Raw genomic sequence first — 21472 nt, forward strand, 5'->3', positions numbered from 1 at the left:
GTCAGCTAGGGCTACACAGTGAGACCCTATCTCAAAAATCAAACATAAAACAAAAACAACAACAAAAGACCTCTCCAAAGAATTAATCCTTTAGAGAGATGGCTCAGGGGTTAAGAGAGCTTGCTCTTGCAGACAATCCGGGTTTAGTTCCTCGCACCCACGTGATGGCTCACCACCAACGTCTGTAACTACAATTCCAGGGGAACCAAGGCCCCCTTCCTGTCTCTGATGGCAGCAGGCAGACACATACTGACTTATATGCCTACAGCCAAGATACCCAGACACATAAGATAAAGTAAATAAACCTAAAGTTAAAAAACAAATAGTCAAAGGTGGGATCACCCACCGACAGATGCATGAATCAAAAAAACCTGTAACACGGACATATGACAAGAAACTGTTTGACAGGAGGAAAGAATTGACGTATGGTGTGTGCTATAACACACACGAACCTCAAGACCACTGTGTGAAGTGAAAGAAGCCAGGCCTTATACACTGTACGCTCTCATCTCTAGACAATGTCCAGAGGAGGCAGAGCCTGAGGCAGATTGATTGACGGCTGCCAGGAGCTGGGGGGCAGGAAGGAGGAATGCCTGCATAGTTGGTATGAAGTCTCATTGTGGAGTAGAGAAACATGTTGCAACTAGATAGAACCGGCTGCCCATCATGACTGTATTCAATGCCAGTGAGTTATTCAGCTTCGAACAGTTAATTTTATGTTGTGTGAGTTTCACCTAGGCAAATAATGGTAAAACCCCAGCAGATGACAGAGTCCAGGACGAGCTGGAAACAGCAATCTGTTTTAAGATAACTGAAAGTTACCTTCAAAACCCCGCTTGGAGTCGCTTAAAGGAGGTAATTTTTAAGTTAAGGTAATTAAGGCAGCCAGCAGGAGACAGCACACAGGTATTCTGAAACAACAGCTCCCCAGCGCTGCCAGTTAGGGTCCATGAATGAGTATTATTTGTCTTGAGCAAGATGCATCCTCTCTGCCTCCCTGCTTCTGCAAGAGGGTCCCCTTTTATGACAGACACACTGATGACAGCAGGTTGCTATGCTTTATTACCACTCGGGGGATGATCTGATTTTAATGTTTTTGTTGCATATAATAAATTTGATGCAAATAACAACAGTGACATTACAGCCACATGCACTGCAGGCAGGTTCCACCGGCTATTGATGATAGGACTCTCTGAGACACAACTACCCTCTGAGTCTCCTGCATCCCCGACACAGCTGCCGTTTGCATTCAAGTGCTCACTGCCATCCAGGGTCTTAGGCAGACAGCTCGAAATCAGGATTATCAGACTTTAAACACACACGAGGACCCTTCTTCCAACATGGCTGTCTCCCTTCCAGCAGGGCTGCAGGCCCGGCGTCCTGCAGGCCTCTTGGGTGCAAGGCTGCGATGACCAAATGGTGTGAGAAGACAGTGACTGTCCTTTCCCGGAACTTCTGAGAACCCCAACATTCATCCCACTCAGGGTCATCACGACTACTCCAGCTCCTTCTCTAGGGGGACACCCTCCACCTTTTAAAGCTGTTTCTCACAAAACTTTGTTCCCACTCCTGCCCTGTCCTGGGTTCCCCCGGCTCCCAGCATTCCTCACAAACTGGAATTCGGAAGGGAACACATTCCAGTGAACACATCCTGCTCAGTTCCTGGCTGTCCACTCTGGACATGATTCTCTGTCAGTGCAATGAAGATCCATCCAGATGTTTTATTCCTTACAACCCTACTCTTAAGTCTTAGGTCACACTGTTGTCAAGTTGTGTTAACCCACAGGTACCCTTTAAATGGTTGCCCTGCTGGACTGAGTCTACTGTTCCACCCTGTTGAGATATTTATGGACCCCAGAAACCGATGAACCCATTCACCACCTAGAAACCTGAGAAGCTCACCCCCAGAACCACACTTCTGAGTAGCAGGCTCCAGTCATGTCCCGGAAACCAAGACCTATAAACGGTATTCTCTCCAAGAGCAACCAGACTTTCTGACATCCAGGGTAGGGAGGCTACTGGCCTACCATCCTGGTAAGGATCCCCTCGGTGACACTGACACATGGTAGCCCTCTGAGTAGAGCTAATACAGTGGGCATTACACAGAGAGAGTCACCAAACGTGTTTACCACTGCCAGAAACATTATACCGATGAGGTGATTTTCTAGTTCCCACCCAGCCGCAAGTGGCCATCAATACATAAACTACACAGCAGAAATGGGGAACAGGAACTCAGGCGTCCAAAGCTGGAGCCAAAATTCCAGTGCTGTTAACTACTGGTGGTACCAGACCCGTCTCTCCAGGGCTGAGGGAGAAGTGTTGAGATCTGAAAGGCAAAATACACTTAAAAGTTGATGCCAGACAGTGGTGGCACAAGCCTTTAATTCCAGCCCACAGGAAGCAGAGGCAGGCAGAGCTCTGAGTTTGAGGCCAGCCTGGTCTATAGAATCAGTTCTAGAGCTACGCAGAGAAACCCTTTCTTGAAAAAAAAAAAAAAAACAAAACAAAACAAAGAGTTGAGCCAAACTATACAAACATAAAGAGTTGTAACTAAATAACTTAGAAATAACAACAAAAATACCATTTCTCCCCCATGTTTGGCAACCTCTAGACATGAGCTTCTGTCTGGGAATAGGGCAAGTGGATAGCTATAAGGGAACCCTGTCCCCCATCCCCAGGCTCCTTTCTTGGAAGAGCTGTTCCTTTCTCCATGAAGACCAGAGCCCAAGCTGTCCCTTTCTCCATGAAGACCAGAGCCCAAGCTGTCCTTTTCTCCGCGAAGACCAGAGCCCAAGCTGTCCTTTTCTCCGCGAAGACCAGAGCCCAAGCTGGCTTAAGAAGAAGGGATTGGGCTTTCCCACCCTGCTTGTCAAGGAGCCCCTCAGCCTTCAGGAACATACTGTCCATGTCCATCACCACCCTTGTTGAGGCCAAGAGCAGTGTAATTAGCTGAACGGGCAGGAGACCAAGAGCCATGTTGTGTTTAGCTCCTATGTGGCATGATCCTCACAAGTCTCTAGGCTTTTATCTTACAGATGGGGTTTCCAGGAAGGGTAGCTCTGGGCCCAGACAGTCGCATCCACAGCCTGCCCCACCCTTCTCTCCCCCCAGTGTCTTCAGTGAAGGAAAGACCTTGGCCGCATTTTGCAAAGGGCTGTCAGAAGCTGCTTGTTGGCTCCTCTGGCTAGTCACTGTCAAAGGCACCCTCCAGCAGGGGAGAAACTCACAGAACTGGCGAGCCAGCCTCAGGCCGTTGGGGAAAGGGTGGTGGTTACAATGGAAAAGCAATAGCTGGCATGAGGTTTCTCAAGGAACCTGAGGGCAGATTAAAAAGTAAAAACTAAACAAACATATATGCAATTGTTGGCAAGACATTGAGAAGTTTATACCAATGAATCTGTGAATAGATTAGGGTGTTTGACCAGAAAGGTGATGGCAGAAAGAGACCAGGAAAGTCTGCCAGGTGATTTCTGGAGCCCACTGGTCCGGTAAGCTCTTCTTCCCGAGCTCCCTCCACATGAATCTCCCAACAGGCAAACGAAGTCTCTCCACTCAGAACGTGTGAAAGGTAACTTAGACATTCATAGCCATGATGGGTTGGTTTTTTCCTGGGATTTTAAAAGATGCATGACTGTTGTTGTTGCTTGTTCCCTATGCCCAGTCATGGGTATGGGAAGAGACTCCCAGGAGACCGTCTGTACACCACAGAGACTTGAGAGAAGAGCAGACTTATCTGGCTGGTGTGAATGGTTAAACAATGTGCCACCATCCGTATGTTCAGTGTTTAATTCACTACTTCCTGAGAGTGTGACAAGGTCTTTGAAGAGGTCATTAGGAAAAGAACCTAATCCAATAGGATTGGGCTTCTTATTTTAAAAGGACAGGGTACCAAGGACAAGAACTCAGATCATGCACCTTGAGAAGGCAGCGAGCCTGGTGCGGTCATGTGTAGGGCCTCAAGGGACACCAACCCTGTCAGTGCGGTGGTCTTGGAATTCAGTCTCCAGAACTGTGATCAAATGAGCTTCCGTTGTTTAAACTACCTACCGTCTAGGCCGACTCCAAAGCCCTTACATTTATCATACGGGAGTGTAGAGAACCAATAACTTCCCGCATAGAAAAGCGCAGCTCAGCCGGGCGGCGGTGGCGCACGCCTTTAATCCCAGCACTCGGGAGGCAGAGGCAGGCGGATCTCTGAGTTCGAGGCCAGCCTGGTCTACAAGAGTTAGTTCCAGGACAGGCTCTAGAAACTACATGGAAACCCTGTCTCGAAAAACCAAAAAAAAAAAAAAAAAAAAAAAAAAAAAAAAAAAAAAAAAAAAAAAAAAGAAAAGCGCAGCTCTTAGGTCTACGGGGCCAAAGTGGGTATGACTTGGAGCAGATCTGCTACTCTGCAGTCCTGCACTGGAGGCATGAACACAGAGTAGGGGCATGAGAGGCATGGACCATGCACACAGAGCAGGGGCACTGGAGGCATGGACACACACAGGTGACTTCAAGAGCAGTCTGCAAGTGGCCAGCTCCTTTAATCAACTTCCTTTCCTGGTTTTCTTCCTATTCTTCAAGGCTCTGACTGACCCACATATAATTAATGTGGTTCTAGAAAAAGACAAGACCTTGGAGTAAGTGGATTCAGAGCCCATAACATAGCCGCCAGCTCTCTTGCTAGTTTGATGAACCCACTTAAGCACCTGGTCCAATGCTACCACCAGCTAGTAATTGGCAGAGTCTCCAGGTTTCACCTGTGCTCAGTTCCTATGGAACTCCTGGACCCTGCCAATCCTCAAGTTTCAAACTGAGTGGAGGGTGGGCAGAATCAATCCTGGGACAAGAAAGGTAGACTCAGCAGCCTGTGGGGCCAGGCACAATCGCAGCAAACAGCAGATATGACATTGAGCTATGGCTCTGTTGAAGAATCAAAGCGAGGAAGGAACGAATACATAGGCAGGATGATCTACAGGGTTGGGTGCGTGACATGCTCTAGGAGACACACGTCTAGATATGCCAAGTGCAAAGGTCTAGCTGAATGAAACACAAACGTCTCGAACAGAAGAACTTGAGAACTGTCTGCACTAGTGCCATGTAAGTCCCTTCACGAGCCTCCTCATCCATGTTGGCCTTAAGACTACACGCACAGTGAGCCTGGAGCCTCCGTTACTATAGATGTCTAAGATGTACAGAACCAACACACACTTCAAACCGGAAGCCAGGAAAAGATGGGCCTCACTCACTCAAACCAACCTGACAGAGAGGGAAGGATGAGGCTCTGGTGGACTGGGGAGCAGAATGACTCTAACCAGAACAAAGCTCACTCTTAATTTTTGTTGGTTTGGTGAGACAAGGTCTTCATACGTGGTCCTGGCTTGCTTGGAACTTGCTCTGCAGATCCTTGAACTCACGTAGAAGACCTACCAGCTTCCACCCCCCCTTCCTCTACCCTGCCACCTCCACCTGAGAAAACAGTTTGTTAACATCACATTGGAGCCGATTTGCCCACTGTAGATGGAGCAACACACGGATGACAGTTAGATGTCTATGCTGGGCCTGATACTCCACTCTTCAGCCCCTCTACGAAAGCATGGGGTATAGGCCAGAAGTAAAGGACTTGAAGCAAGCCTGCTTTGCCACTGTGCTCTGCAAGGTTAGCAGTGACAGAAAAACTACACTTTTATATGGATGTGAGAAATGTGGAGGAGAAAGAGAAATTATTGCCCTAAAGAGGCTATAACAATGTCCAGCTCGGGCTTAATGCTCATGCTTACTACTTTGGAAATTTCCATTTTGACTGGAGTTGGGTGATAGCGGTATTGGGAACTGGCTGTTGTGGAACCCCTTAGCGCAAGGGAAGCACCCTTCCTCCTCGGAAGGCTTTCCACTAGCTGGCTGAAAGCTGTTTATGGCTCTCTCCCTCCTTTTCGATTTGTTTGGTTTAAAATATTTACCCGCGGCACAATGAAGTGTCTCATTTGCGGCGTTCTCTTGGACCATTAGAAGGGGACGCCACCCTCACGCGCTGCTGAGCAGTCAGTCACTTTCTCATGCAAATCTCAGGATTAGCAGCCTGGGAGGTGGGAGAAAGGTGCTCTAGGTTTGCCACCTTTGAGAGTTGTTTTTTTTTTTTTTTTTTTTTTTTTTAAATTTTGCAGCCATTCAGTGGGCCAGGCAGAGCAAGTTTTAGCCAGCGGTTCTAGTAAATATTATGGCGATCGCTTTTTATGGAGTGCTAACTCTAGCAAAGCCTTATTCTTACGGTGCCCAGTTTTCAAACCTGCCTGGGAGCCCCCGTGCCTGATAATCTACACGAATCACGTGTGAGGGGGCCACGTCCTTCAGCGGCGGCTGGAAGTCCTTTACCACGCGATCAGCATCTGTAGAGTCGCTTCAGCGGGACAAACTTTCCAACCCAGGAACTTCCCTTTCGCCATCGCCGCCGTCCCATCCCCCAGACGCTGACACTCGCCAGCTGGCTCCTGGACAGGTCGCGGGCCACCAGATGACAGCGCTCCCGTGAGTTGAACTAAGCAACTAGGCTGCGAACTTGTTGTTTTGGAGATTTGAAACAATACCCAACCCTGTCGGGGCGCCCCAGAGGAAATGGTACCACCACTTTCATTTTGCTCCATCTGCGACACCCAAAGAAAACAGCTCGGCCGGAGGCGATCCCCGGGGGTCTGCAGACGGCGGCTGGGGAGTGCTATCAAGTGACCTTCCAGAGAAATTAATTTTCAAGAGCGGTAACGGCCTGTGCTGCACATACATTCAGCGTCACTCTTGTCAGCGTAGACGAGAAATCACTTTCTACAGTTGGAACAGAAACTCTTTATACATCCTCATTTCTTTAAAAAAAAAAAAGGTCTATAAATAACCCAGGATCAGCAAAATTATGCAAAACACCCTGCTAGAAGAAGAAATGTAAACTAAAACCACTTACAGAGCGGCTCTGGCTGCCAACTTAATCTGATGTTGCGTCGACTGTAAACATGTTGTACTTTTGGAACCTGAAGTGATCCATATTAGCACAGATGCCATCAAAGAGAGAGGGGGGAAGGGAGAGAGGGAGGGAGCGAGGGAGAGAGAGAGAGAGAGAGAGAGAGAGAGAGAGAGAGAGAGAGAGAGAGAGAGAGAGAGAGAGAGAGAGAGATTCCGCAACCACCACGAAATGGCAACAAAAGCCCAGCCGCAAAACAGAGCAACCTGATTCGGTATTCTGCACGGTGCGCGACCCGACGGCTGACCAGCTGCAGTCAGTACCAGCTCCCCTCGCTTGCACACGCCAACTGTTTTGACTACAGGCACTTGTTAAACACAGAGTTTCAGGTCCTACCAGTTGGACACCAGAAGTTCACAGCACTGACCCAGTGCCAAGAACAACAAGCGCAGAAAGCGAAACGACTGCCTCGCGTGAGTGTTTGGTTAACTGTTTCAGCGATACAGCGAGCCTGAAGCAACCGCGTCCGATTAGGAATTTAAAAGATCTTAAATAACAAAAGCAAAAGATTAGCAACTTGAAAATGCACATAGATGTTGGCAGATAATGTGAAGACATCAAACTATTTTATTGCAGGGGTGGGGGTGGGGCGGGGGGTGTTTGTGTCACGTGACACATTGTGGTTATCAGCAGAAGGAACTGGGTGTTTCCTCAAGCATCTTCCACATGATTGGCTTAAAGAATTTGTAAATAATGAGGACTTCTAGGGTTCTGGTAGTTGGTTAATCCCATAGGAGACAAAAAAATAAAAAGGACGCATTGGATTGTTTTTTTAAGTGCAATAAAAAGACTTCCAAGTTACCTGCTGTGCATGCAGAGATCAAGGCCCCACACTGGAAGCCTGGTCCTGGCTGGCCCAAGGGCAGGAGCCACACCTCTGGAGACTGCTTCAGGACTCCGTTTGGAATGAGGGGCTCTGGGGACCAGCATCTAGTCTGGAGTCTACACTGTTGGACGACGACAAGGAGAAGTCTTTACATCTTGCAAAATGAGATTTAAAAAATTCCATTGCTGAATAAGGCTTCCCATTTCTTCCCCAGAATGCACCAAACACCATCTACTTTTAGAGTCAACACAATTAGCCAGGTAAAATTTTGGAGTTACTTAAGGATTTAAGGAAACTAAATTCCATGAGAACTGGGGCATGCATCTAGACAGTTTGATTTGGGAGTAAGTGTAAACCTTGTTATTACCTATCATCTATCAATCAATCTATCATCTACCATCTATCTTCTGTTATTGTCCATCTGATTTGATCGACTTCAAACGTCTCTGCAAGTCATGCAAACCATAGGACTTGGTCTTTAGAATCCTGTGAGGTGGAGGGGCAGGAGCTGCTACTCTCACCCCATTTTCTGGAGCAGGAAAACACAGGCTAGACTTCCCCAGTGTCATGCAAGCAGGAACAGATTCTACCACCTTAATCTTGGGGCTCAACCTATGAGGATTTTCAAGTGTGAGGCTTTAGGATCTCCATGACCTTGTTTCCTCCCTGTTTTCTTTTACCCCTCTCTTTTGATGCTTGGGGATTGAAGCTAGAGCTTTTCACATGTTAAACACATATTCTACGTTGACCCAGACACTCAGGAAGCCCTTAAGAACAAGCTTTGTTACTCTGGCTTTCACGGATAAGCAGAAGGAGACTTAGGGAGGTTACATGATTTGGTTAGTACCAGCCTTCCCTCCCCAGCCCAACCCTCCTTATTTGCCTCTATCATGTTTCCAGAAAACAGAATGCTAGAACTAAAAAGGTTGATCGTGAATGTGTAAGAGCTCCCTTAATGTTTTGGTATACGCTGTCACTATGGCTTTCTGTCGCAGATCGCAGCCTGCCAGTGTTGCGCAGAAGGCTTTCTTTCTGTGCTAGGGCAAGCTCTGCACATCTGTGCTCCAGAACAGTTGTTTCTTGCCACACTCCTTGTCTCCTCTCTCTCTGATCCCACCAACTGGTTCCGCAGCCAAGCATAGTCTAGGAAGAATGTGGAGGGGTAGCCTGCGGCTCTGTCCAACTACACGCTGTGTGGTTGTTGTGTCCATTTTGCTAGTAGGGGCTCTGGGTTTGCAGATCTTTCAAAGACAGGTCTTGCTGAGTTTGTTTTTTCTTCAGCAGAGACCACTGAAAATATCTAATCACAACGAGGTGCCCATCATAGCGGCTCTTTCTCCGTGCTAACTGGACACACTCATTGCTGCAGCAGAGAAAACACAGGCTTGCTGCAGGGCCTGGTTGTCTCTCTGAGAGGATGTGGAGGTGAGGCACTGTAGATGACCAGGCAGTCTGGTCTGCAGTGACAAATGAAAGTTCCTGGAAAGCACCGAACCTCACTGGTCGACCAGTTGGCCGATGGTGTGCTACAGAGAGGGTGGAATGCTGCAAGCCAGAGCTGGTTTGTCTTGGGACATCGTTAGCCCCATCACGGCCATTAGCTGCCCCCTTTTTGTGTGACCTAACATTTTTGTGACTAGTAGGTGACTCTTCTGGAATATACAAACATACCCCTAGTTCCCACAAACCAAAGGGCTAAGAATGTACTCAGGTAGCAGCTGAGACCTACAGCTGAGATATCCCATTTTGGAGTGACCCACCAACATACCAGCAAAGTATCTGGATTTGTGATTTTCTTTTTTTCTATTACCATGTTGGAATGTGATATTTGGGAAATTCTGAATTTCCCAGGCCATGGTCACTCCTCGTTAGCTACAGAATAAATGATCTCTTTTCTACTTTGAGGTGAGAGTTGGTTTTTTTTTTTTTGTGGTTAAGCAGGGAAAAAGGGGGTTGTTTGTCAGGAACTGAAGACTTAGGGCCAGCACTGGGGACAATGAATATAGGATGTGGGAGGGAACTGGTTAAGAAGTAAAGATTAGCAGGAAGCAGAAGCAAGAGATCCCTCAGTTTGAGGCTAGCCTGATCTACAGAATGAGCTCCTGAATGACCAGGGCTACACAGAGAAACTCTATCTTGGAAAACAAAACAAGTGAATATTAGAAAATTCTAGAATATTTTGCTACCTCCCCATGAATCTTAATCTTGAAACACAACACAAAAAAATCATGAAAGAAAAAGCTAAGAAAGTTGGGTGTCAATTTGGATTTCACATAGAGTGTAATCAAAGCAGCACGGATCATACAGAATGATGGAATCCACACGTCCTCACCGTCTGGAAAGGCTCTGTGGTTGTGTGGAATGACTATGTGGTGCCTTTTGTGGCTTGTGAACACTCATTTTGAAGGGGTTATTTGAGGTTGTTTGGGGAATAGTATGACATTTGCATTCACGCTGCCTGGGAAAGTATGAGCACTGGGTAAATCAGAAATCTTGGCAGGAAAACGTGTTTGCTTACAAGACACAAGTGAGTATTTCCAGGTAACATGTGATTCCTCCTGAGCATCGAGTCCACTTTTATAAAACTCAAAAGTAGGACATATGTTTTGACAAGCACTGTCAGATTTAGGGAAGACAAAACAAGGTATTTAAAATTAAAACTGTCTGGAGGACCAAGAAGGCTGAGTCTGAAGAAGCAAGACTTTGCTGATACACTCCTCCTAGACAAAAGGGTGGAGAGAACAGCCCTCACTGGAGAAAACCACAGGACTGACAGTACTACCCAACATTAAAAAAATAAATAAATATAAAAAAATAAAATTAAAACTGGGCCACAGAAATGCCACCAAGGCTGATATCTGAGTTCCATCCCTAGAACCCACAGGTTGGAGGGAGAGAACGGACTCCTAAAAGTTGCCCTCTGATCTGCACATGTAAAGTGGCCTGCATACATCCTCACACATCTAAAACAGGTCAATAGATGATAGATGATAGATAGATAGATAGATAGATAGATAGATAGATAGATAGACAGATAGATGATAAACAGATAGATAGATAGATCGATAGATAGATAGATAGATAGATAGATAGATAGATAGATAGATAGATAGATGATAGACAGATCGATCCATCTATGGTGCATGTCCTTAATTCCACCTCTGTGAGTTCAAAGCCAGCCTGGTCTACACAGTAAGCTCCAGGACAGGCAGGGCTACATAGAGAGACCCTGTCTCAAACAAACAAACAAATACAACAACAACAACAACAACAACAAAAGAGACCTAAATCTAAAAGGAGACCTGGCATGCTGGTAACAAGAAGTTAACAGAAGCAGGCTAGCAGAGGGACGTGTACTACAGACAGAGAGGTGCAGCAGTCGATAATGGTGAAAGATATCTTTACCACAGACCCGGAAAGGCCACCACTGGCACATCAAAGGCTTCAGGGCATGGCAGTGAGCTCAGCACAACAGAACTTGGACAACAGAAACGACGGAAATGACACATGCTCCCATGCTTTGGGATTCACACCGAGAGAAGAGAGATGTGCACAGGAGAAGGCTGGTGAAGAACCAGGCCAGTCTTTGAAACATCCTGGCATGAGGAAAGCAGGGCCTAGGTTGGAGGTCTTCATGGCAAAGAGACAGAAAAGCAGGATTGCTGTGTCCTGAACGGCTTCAGCGACTGACCCAATGAGGACAACAAAGAAGAAAGGACAGAGAGACACAGGAAAACGGGGACAGGGTAACTGAGTCCTCTGATGGAGACGTCGCAGCACCCTGGAAGTTTCTTCTATGTAGTAGAACAGGGAGGTGGTTATTACATGCAGACAAACAGGGATGCAGGGTTAGCCAATCTTGTCAGAGCAGTCTCTGTAGGAAGAAATCTTTAGGCCATAAATATCTGGGGGGGTGGGTATACAGTGAACATTTCTTTTCATGCAGTGCCAACATTTTCACTCAAATCAGAGGAAGTCTTCACCATATCTATGGCTCTGAGGCACTGGGGTTATTGAGATGGCCATACCAACGTTACACATTGACCCAGGACTTTGTTTGCTCCCTACATGTGATGTCCATGTTCATGACTGTGACTTCTACTGGCTTCAAAGTCGGCTTGAGCTCTTGGGTCCTAGTCACCTGTAGACTTTCTCAGCTAGTGTCTGCACTTGACTAAGTCGACTGGACAACACCTGTGACCAGCTTTTAGCCCATATCCCAAGTGACTGTAACCAACGCCATAGGTTAGTTTTACACATAAGATACCAGTGCCTTTAGACTTTTGAGGAGAATGGCAATTTTAGCTAGGCTTAACCAGGGCTGCACTAGAGTTCGAAAATGGCTTTATAGTGAAGGTCAATAAATAGGGGGTGACTGCAATCTAGACCACTGGGCTGAAGGTTCTTGCAGTCCAGTTCCAAATCCCGTCTATCCTTGTAAGTCAATGCCTAGCCACAGTTCAGAAGCTGTTGTTTTATACAATTTGAACAAATAAGTAAAATCTAGATGTGGATCACTACACAAACACAGAAAGTGAATACATTACATGTATGTCAGATTTGGTTGGGTACCTTCCTTTCTTCCTTCCTTGGTTTCTTTCTTTCTTTTCTTTGGTGGTGTGGAGGATCAAACTCAGGACCTTCTACATGCCAGGCAAGAGCCAGCCTAAATTAGATGTGTGTTTGTGTGTCTGTGTGTGTGTCTATGTGTGTCTGTGTGTCTGTGAGTACACTCACATGGGAAAGGTAGAAGAGACCATCAGATTCCCTGGAGCTGGAGTCCCAGAAGGTTGTGAGCTGCCAGATATGGGAGCCAGGAACAGAACTCTGGTTCTCTGCAAGAATAGCAAGTGCTTTTATCTTCTGAGTCATCTTTCAGCACATCAGAATAGGCATTTTTCTTTAAGCTGTGGCTCAAACTAGGAAGATCACAGACACACAACAGCATGCCCTGCTTATTAGCACAGGTCTGTCCAGCACTAACATTGTCTTAAGTATTGTACCTAATCTAGACATGATCTAGGTCATATAAGAGGATGTAGGGGAACTATATGCAAAAGCACCATTCTATCATTTTTCAGATGCTGGGGATCAAGTCTAGACCCTTACACACACCAATTAAACACTCTATCTCTGAGTTATCCAGGTCCCTTTTATACCACCGTACTGGAACACCTGAAGATTTTGGTCACAGGGATGGCAGCTGTTCTGAAACCAATCCCCACGAGGAAACTGAGGGGCACTGAATTTGGGCATTTTTTCAAGGTGGTGTCCAGGCATTTATCACTGTAAAACTGAGTGCAACGCCTCAGCTGGAGCTTTCAAAGTTTTGACACTTACCTACTTTAAGAGAGAAATTTTGACTGGCAATTTCTTGTGCACATTTGTATACAAAACAGTAATACTGGTCTTCAGTGCCTGGAAAGGTCTTTAATAGATTTTGTCTCTCCTCTCTGCCTTTATCCTCTCTCTCTCTTCTTTTTCCATTTCATCTGTCTTTAATTTTTTTTTAATTTTAGATTTACCTACTTTATGTGCTGTTGCAAAAGCAACAAGTGCTTTAACTCCTGAGCCATATCCTCCCCCTCTCATTTGTTTAAAGTCTTGGGGTCAGGACTTACTAAATGGGTAGTAAAGTTGGCAAACGGGGGAAGGCATTTTAAGCTAATCACTCTACACGCAACTAGCCTCAGCTTCCCCATTCTGTCCTCCTTTGTATTTTCCTGTATCTTGTAATTTTCTTTTGCCTCTATATCCTTCTGTTAGAACCCTCCTTTCCTTAGACTGGAAATCAGCCCAATCAGCCCAATCATCAGCCTGTTAGTATGCAGCATGTAAATCGCTCTCAAGAAGCCCAAGGGTGTATGATGACCAGGAAGTGGTGCTGAGATGCAGATTTGGTACAGAGCCTTGCAGCAGAGCACTGGCTCCTGACTGAGTTTCCACCGAGTTACTCAGTGGCAGGGGTCATGATACTGAAGTACTATTGAATGTGTGGCCAGAAAACTACCTCCCCATGCACATGACTTTCCTTTTTGAATGTAGTAAACTGATGGTTTGAGGCTCTGGCTGCTAGGGATATAGAATGATAGAGGATCTAGTCAGTGAGCTTTAGGAAGGACTGGGTCTGGTCTGTTGGGTGTGAGGTGGTTCAGATCCTCAGCAGCACTGCTGTATCTTAGCTGTCCACCCTAGCTGCCCTTTGCTCTACCCTACAGCCATCTAGTCTAGTCTACCCCACAGCCATCTAGTCTACCCTAGAGTCATCTAGTCTACCCTACAGCCATCTAGTCTACCCTACAGCCATCTAGTCTACCCCACAGCCATCTAGTCTACTCTACAGCCATCTAGTCTACTCTACAGCCATCTAGTCTACCCTACAGCCATCTAGTCTACCCTACAGCCATCTAGTCTACCCTAGAGTCATCTAGTCTACCCTACAGCCATCTAGTCTACCCCACAGCCATCTAGTCTACCCCACAGCCATCTAGTCTACCCCACAGCCATCTAGTCTACCCCACAGCCATCTAGTCTACCCCACAGCCATCTAGTCTACCCTAGAGTCGTCTAGTCTACCCCACAGCCATCTAGTCTACCCTACAGCCATCTAGTCTACCCTAGAGTCATCTAGTCTACCCCACAGCCATCTAGTCTACCCTACAGCCATCTAGTCTACCCTAGAGTCATCTAGTCTACCCTACAACCATGTAGTCTATCCTCAGCCATCATGGATCCTTCCAGTTAAAAACAAAAGATAAATTAATTAGGATGTGGAATATTTGGTTGCATTTTTAAAATTCATCAAGTTTGTATCTGTGGCAGGTAAGCTGATTTGTTCATTTGTTATTTTTTTAACTAGCAAAAAAAGTAAATATGTTGTCCCTAAAGAGCCTAAATAAGAAGTCAAGTACTAGCTAAGCAAGTTATTGGCATGTGCATTCAATGGGACAACCGAAAATTATTAACATGATGGTGTTCATCTCTATTTTCTGAAATGTGTCCACAATAATTCTAATTTTTACTGCTGAGGATAGAACCCTGTGCTTTATACATGCTAGGCAGGCCTTGTACCACTGAGTTACATACCAGTCCCATGAAATAATTCTACATGGAGAAAAAAAAATAAAAACAGGTCTCAAAGCAATGTCTGTAAAAGGATTCCATTTTTACTTTTGCAACTATAAAATACACACATATTCAGGATACACAGTGAGAGCCTGTCTCAAAAATATATATGCATATAGACATTTATGTACAACACAGACTTTTACTCATAGGAAAAGCTGGAAAGTTTTATATCAAAATAGATATTTTTTTAGATTTTTCTGAAATTTTGGCAGCTTTTGCAGTGAAATCTTTTTAAAAAAATACTTTAATCTTCTTTAGTCTCTAAATTTTAAAGTTTATTTGTTTTGTATGTTGTGTGTGTGGATGTGTAGGTCTGAGGACAACTTGCTGGAGTGGGTTTTCTTCTTCTACCATGTGGGCCTCCAGGACAAACTCAGGCTGTCAGGCTTGGCAGCAATCTTCTTTATCTGTTGAGCTATCTCACCAGCCCAGTTCTGAACCTGAGGCTGATCTGGAACTCACTCTGAAATCCATGGTGACACTTTTCAGTGTTTCAGTGCTTAATCAGCATAATAAAAATTGTATACATCCAAGACACGCACACTGCTGGGCATTTTCTTTTATAATAAGAACAAAAATAATTGTTACCTTAGAAAGAAAATTCCATGTTGTTAGGCAGAGTTGTACTTGTGTGGGCATTGCTGTCATCTGTAGCCCATGCTACCCCAGTTCTCTTAAGCATTTGAATGAGTTCTACTCACAAACAAAGATCATGGGAGCTAAGCACAGTGGTACATGTCTGTCATTCTAGTATCTGAACAGCTAAATCAGGGGGCCTGCAATTCAAGGCCCATCTGGGCTACAACTGCAGAATCCTGTTTATAGAAAAAGGAGGTAAGTTGCAAAAAAAAAAAAAAAACCAACCCTTTCTGTGGCGCTGGAAATAGAATCCATGACCTGACACGCTAGCCAATTGTTCTGTCACTGAGCTGTATTCATGCAGGGTTCAACTTATGGAGTTTAAATGTCTCAGTTTATGGGAAAATGTTTAATTGTTGCAATTCAAAGAACAAAACTGGTTTCTTCTTCTCTCCCCCCCCCCCCCCCAGCCAAGGTCTTTTCTCTGGTAGATTAAAAGAGCTTTGTGAACCCCATGTAGATGATTTTGCCAGTCACTTCTGTGGCATAAAAGGGCTGCAGCCTACTCTCTTGCACAGGAAGAAAAGCCTAGGAATTCACGTGTCTGCGTTCTGAAGCTAGTTTGCACACCAGAGTGAACTGAAGTCAAATGTGTTTTAATTCAAGTCAAATGTGTTTTGCTTTGAGATTGTGTCTCACTATGTTGCTCTGGCTGGACTGGAGCTTGCTAGAGACACCATGTTGGCCTTGAATTCAAAGAGATCTGCCTGCCTCCGTCTCCTTAGGACTGAGATGAAAGGCATTCACTACCATGCTGGACTAAAACAATGTTGGTTTAAGGTATAAAAAATTTAAAAAAAAAATCATTAGCGCTAGCTAGTCCTGTTCTTCTCTCAACATTTTGAGCATCCATGAGATATTTGTTATCTCTTACTTGGAACCAGCTAGAGGTGGGCACTCCTGCAGGTGTGGCCATTATTCGGTTTACAGAGAATGAAGCCAAGATTCACCCACTTGGGAACAGGCCCAAGCTCACACTGGAGAACCATTAGACACAGGACCCACACCGTTTCCCTAGGCCGTCCTCTTGATTTGTGCGTGTGTGTGCCTACATGAGTTTATGTGTACCATGTGCCTATGGGAGCTCAAGGAAGACAGAAGAGGGTGTTGGAGTACTGGGTGTATTCACAAATAGTTGTGAACCACCATGCAGATACTGGGACTTGAATCCAGACCCTCTGCAAGAAGAGAAAGTGACCTTCATGACTGAGCCACTTCTCTAGCTTTCTAAAGTCTTCCTAGAAATAGGAAGCCATGTAATTTTATTGTTCTTACTGGATACTCAAAAGGGATTGATGCTGAGTGGATGGGTCCCAGGGTAACAAGTCAAAACAGTGGCTTTCCCAGAGAAACTCAGCCTTATGGTCAAGTAAGATATAACTAAACACATATAGACATAAACACATACACACACGTGCACATGCATGCACGCACATGCACTTACACACATACTGGAGCCATATCTTACAAAGAGCAAAGAGAAAGGACACAGTGGTACAATACTTATAATTTGTTTTTTAAAATTAGGGTATAAAAATAAGCATAGACAAAACCAAAAAGAGCCTCTTGCTATAGTTTATTACTTATTGGGTGGACACAGTAAAGACAGGCCAGGCATTTCACCTGTGGGTCATCAGTTCCCACTGTCTCAAGAATTACAGTCTGAACTGGAAGTCATAAAAATGAGACATAGTCCCAAAGTGACTTCCTTAGGGTTTTCTACATTTTGGCCAAGACTATGGATTTCACTGGTGAAACTCAAGGCATAGTATATTGAATGCGAGAAAGAGGTTGCTTATTTATTAGTTTTTGAGACAGACATTTATGTAGCCCTGGAGTACTAGGATTGTAATGTGCCCCACCATGACACTTGAAATAAGGTTTCATTGGTGAAATTAAAGGTATTCGAGATAAAGGCCTTTTCAGAACCTCTTAAGGCCATCCCTACCCTTGTATCAACAGTGTGGTCTAAGGACAAACCCAGCAAGGTTTGGAATGGCTCTGGAGGCCTCTCCATCAGAACTATTCACTAGAGCTACACAGCCAGGAAGCTTTGCTTCTCTTTGAAGCTTTTCCATAGCTCCTCTGATGGACCTTCTGTGCAAAGTATGATTGGGATTTCAAGAAGGGCTGGGCCTTTACCAAGCCTACAAAGCAGGTTGAATTAAATGTCTGTACTTGTGAAACTGTGAGTTGATAAGTTCCCAGGTTTGTAGCAGAAGTGAGCCTACCTCTACATCCATTAAGCCTGGTAGTAAGGTGGTCAGAAGACCTCATCGATCAGGTCTTCTAGAATCTTTTATGTTGCAGCTGTTTTCTACCAAAAGATTCTGGGTTTGCTCTTGGCCAGAGCACCTTTGGGCAGCCACAACAACAGGCAAATGTGAAACATGCAGACTTGAGGAAGGGATCCCTCCACGCATTTGTCTTTCTGTCTGATGCTAAGCCTCTGTCTTCTTCAACAATGTAGTTCGTAAGCCCCTCCCCCAAGAAACAATACAGGCTTGTCTAGTGGATGCAATAAATGAACAAGAATTCTGTGACGTCTACAATCTAATTCATTAACTTATCTCTCATGGTTTTCCATGCTGTCACTGACAATAGGTTTTTACAGTATATAATCTCCTGCTTGCCCTGGGTTAAGCTAGTGCTGTAAAAGTACTAAATAGTAAACAAGTAAAAAAATAATCACGGCAATTCTATGATTTCATCCTCTTGATAATGCCGATTGCAACACCACTCCCATATCCAGATGCAGAGAGCTAAAACTCCAATCTGTAAAGCTAGGTCCGTTCGTTTCCAAACATACTTCCTACTCAGAATTACCGGAAAAAGCAAGCATTCAGAAATTGAATATTTCTTTTGTCACGCTCTTCATGCCCCGACCCCCGTGCTGGGACTGAACCCAGGGTCTTACACACATCAGACACACGCTTTTACCACAGAGCCATATTCCCAGGATTTACGACCATGGTTATTTACTCATTATAATGCTGTGCATAATTTTGTTGGTACTTCAACATTTTATCAGAAGCACTTTTGGGGAGGAAAAACTAGATGGATTTTGGATTATGTGAGCCAACTTACTAGCTCTTTCACTTTTAATTATTTTGATTGGCATGTGGCCAGAGATATCTAATGACCTATTAGAACTGTGGATTAAATCAGTCCCAGGGAATCTGACTTTGCTCCGTGTCTCCAGCCTACTCAGGCTCTGTGAATGCCCTTCCCACACGCACCCCTTCTGCCTGCCAATCTAGATGGTGAAATCCTCTGCTTCATGCTCTCTTACTTGGTACAGGGGCTTCTTTCCAGTAGAATACCTGCCTGCTTTCTACCTTGGTTAACACCTGGGTCTCGCAGGACGCAGCTCTTAACACTAATACACTTTCAATAGCTACTCGATTCCTGCCCTCTGCACCTCTGTCTGACCCCGCAGGCAATCCCCTTCCCACTGGTGAGATGGCTCAGCCGGTGAAGGTACTTGCTGCCAAGCAGGATGAACTAACTTTGATTCCAGGGTTGTACAGGGTGGAAAGGGGCAACGGATCCCTAAATGTTGTCCTCTCAGCTTTATCTGTGCACCATGGCATAAGCACACCCCTGCCAGAAAGAATAAGCATACACATGCACTAATAATTATAGAACATTCTGTGTGTTTTTGAGAAAGGGTCTTACTATATGTAGTAAACACTCAATAGACTAGGCTGGCCTTGAACTCACAGAGATCTTTCCACCTCTGTCAGCTGAGTGCTGGGATTAATGGTGTGAACCACCATGCTTGGCTTCTGAAACATGTTTTTTATTTTGTTTTGTTTTGTGGGTTTTTTTTTATTTTCAAAGCATAGCTTCTCTGTGTGGTCCTGGCTGTCCTAGACCTTGCTCTGTGCTCTGTAGACCAGGCTGGCCTCAAATTCAGAGATGCACCTGCCTCAGCCTCCTGAGTGCTGGGATTAAAGGCCATCACTACCAGCTGAAACAATTTTTTAAAGAACACACTGTACTCACTGTTCTCACTTCCACTTCAGCCTTGCACGTGGCTCTGTACTGACCAATGGACTTGGCCCCCTTCACCACACAATAAAAAGCTTGCGTGGAGGACTTTATTTCATTCCTGGCACTAACAGGAGCTCAGAATATGTTAGATAATGAATGAATAAATCAGGAAATAATTAGCCAGTCTATAGAAAAGGAAAAGAAAAAGCAGGGTCAGCAGGCACCAGTCTCCCGGGGTCTGAGGGCTAGCTAACCTTAATTATTTCTCTTAGTCACTGGGTTTAAAATGATTTCTAAGCTGAAGTGTGTCATCGTTGGTGCGTTATGAGAGGCAATAGCCTACTTAATTCTCAGTGCTCAGTTTCCAATCGCGGCCAGTTCCTGCTCAGAGATACTGTGCCAGCCACCAACATCCCTCTGGTGTCCGCTGTGTACCAGGACTGGCAGTTTGCAGAGGTCATGCGAACTCTGAGCTGTCCACTTAAGCAAAGAAGATACCGAGACTGAGACACAGACCAACACATGACCCGAGGAGAGCTCCGGCTAGATCAGACTTGGGGACTCTGGCCTAATGAATTAAACTATTCCCAGCAGAGCCTGACCCTGCAGAATGTAATTCTGACCACACTGTGCAGATAAAAATAATTCAGCGATTTCCTCCCAGTAAACTATTGGGCACAAACCAAGAAGCCTGCAGAAGACTGTCCCGATGCTACTGTACAACTGTAAATATTTAGTTTTCCTGCCTCCTTCGCAGTGGTTATCAGCAGGAGTGCATCGAGCATTTCTGGTGGGATAATTCTGCAGAGTGGAACTATCACCCTGTGCTCTGTGGAGTATTTACCACCTTGGATCTAATCGATGCCAGGGACAGGGGCATTCAGGAAAGCACATTTCTAAATGTCTCCAAGGCCAGAGTCATCTGACGTCCTGGTTCTCTGGCTGGGGTTAGCTTGGATTCTTCTGCAGCAGAGGAATCCAGGAAGGGACTGAAACGGGATCCAGACCAGGGTCTGAACAGGTAGATGAAGTCTCAGGTGTTAGACTGCTCATTGAAGGCCTGTCTGTGGGTAAGTCCAGGGTCCCTAGATCTGGGAGGACAAACTCATTCTTCAAATGGAAAAGTCATAATACTGAGAAAACTGGGCTCATGAGCTGTTACACTTGAGGTTAAAATGACCCAGAGGATTGATGGATGAGCAGCAGTGGGAAAGACCTGGGCACTGGATCTGGCTGACCCAGAGGTCTGATGGATGAGCAGGCAGTAGGAAAGGCCTGGGCACTGGATCTGGCTGACCCAGAAGTCTGATGGATGAGCAGGCAGTGGAAAAGGCCTGGGCACTGGATCTGGCTGACCCAGAGGTCTGATGGATGAGCAGGCAGTGGGAAAGGCCTGGGCACTGGATCTGGCTGCCTCTAAGCCTCCTCTTCACAGCCAAGAAGGCGCAGTGATGGAGAGCTCACCCAGCATGTGGCACCGGGCTGAATTCCTACCACTATATGAAAAGAGAAAACACTGTATGAGCAGAGGAACAGCAGCCGGAAGGCACTTTTACGTTTCGGAGGTTCTGAAGGTTTGAGAGCCCAGCTCGGCTTTCTGGCTTAGCTTCAGCTACCCCAACACCTCTGCTATTGCGATGATCACTGTGCCAGTCAAACTTGCAAATATGGCCCTCTTCAGAGAGGTCCTAAGTTTCTCCGTGCTGTCCCAAAAGAGAATCTGTGTCTCCAAAGGGGGAGACATCCTAAAACCAGCTCCCCCACCCCAAATCAGCTGAAGCTTGAAGTAAAAATGGTCACCATCTCCGACTCAGTGATCAGACACCCCGCAGCAAGAGCAGGGGGGGGCAACAGCCAGGTTTCTGCAAACTCTGTATTCCTTTGTCTCCTCCTTC

At 45.6% G+C, this 21472-nt stretch overlaps 1 protein-coding gene and 1 non-coding gene across 19 annotated transcripts in view; one reads left to right on the forward strand and one right to left on the reverse strand.

Moving 5' to 3' along the window:
* Atxn7l1 (ataxin 7 like 1) overlaps nucleotides 1-21472 on the reverse strand; it is a 233633-nt gene that overhangs the window by 63908 nt on the left and 148253 nt on the right. Inside the window, exon 1 of one of the 18 annotated variants that reach the window (XM_038335794.1) lies at nucleotides 7195-7327. The exons of 16 other annotated variants lie outside the window; for them this stretch is intronic. The gene's annotated coding sequence lies outside the window, so the exon portion shown is untranslated. Of the gene's footprint in view, nucleotides 1-6931; nucleotides 7328-21472 lie in introns of those variants that run through there. One more of the 18 variants, XM_038335793.1, reaches the window with a different exon arrangement.
* Nucleotides 10478-10605, forward strand: LOC119820134. The gene has a single exon (XR_005286402.1).

This window comes from Arvicola amphibius, chromosome 7, assembly GCF_903992535.2.
Source record: "Arvicola amphibius chromosome 7, mArvAmp1.2, whole genome shotgun sequence".
Classification (NCBI taxonomy): Eukaryota; Metazoa; Chordata; class Mammalia; order Rodentia; family Cricetidae; genus Arvicola; species Arvicola amphibius.